Below are 510 nucleotides of genomic sequence, written 5' to 3'. Positions count from 1 at the left end.
GATTGGAATTACTGTGTTATGTCAAACCTTTTACTCCATTGAGTAGCTTACAGTATCGTATCAACAGGGGGACACAAACATCTGAGAAAGAGCAGGGATAGTCTGTGGACTATTCAGGTGCTGAGGTGACAGCAATTTCTAGGCTTATTGATTGCAATTGAGGTATATGACATAGAAATAAGCAGGTCATTATACATTTATTTGTGCTTTGCTTTAAATTTCTCATGTCTAGTTTAATCAAAGATAGTGTCTGCACATTTGCTTCAGCAAACCTTTATATAAGAGGTAGGTGACAGGAGGTTGGTGTGCATATTAATCATTGCAGCCTGTTAGGCCCTGACAGGCCTTGGGGCTGATAAAGTGGCATTGTTCTTCCCTCAGCAAGAACATTCTCAAGGTTCCAGATCTTGGCTGGAGTAGTTGCATGGAGCTCAAATGGAGGGCTCGTCCCCAACACGCAAACCTCTCTAGAGCCCTCGAGTCTCACCACTTCTTTCCCAGTGTGCACAT

This window comes from Salmo salar, chromosome 18, assembly GCF_965601325.2.
Source record: "Salmo salar chromosome 18, fSalSal1, whole genome shotgun sequence".
In the NCBI taxonomy this organism is placed as follows: domain Eukaryota; kingdom Metazoa; phylum Chordata; class Actinopteri; order Salmoniformes; family Salmonidae; genus Salmo; species Salmo salar.
This window is presented reverse-complemented; position numbering follows the sequence as displayed.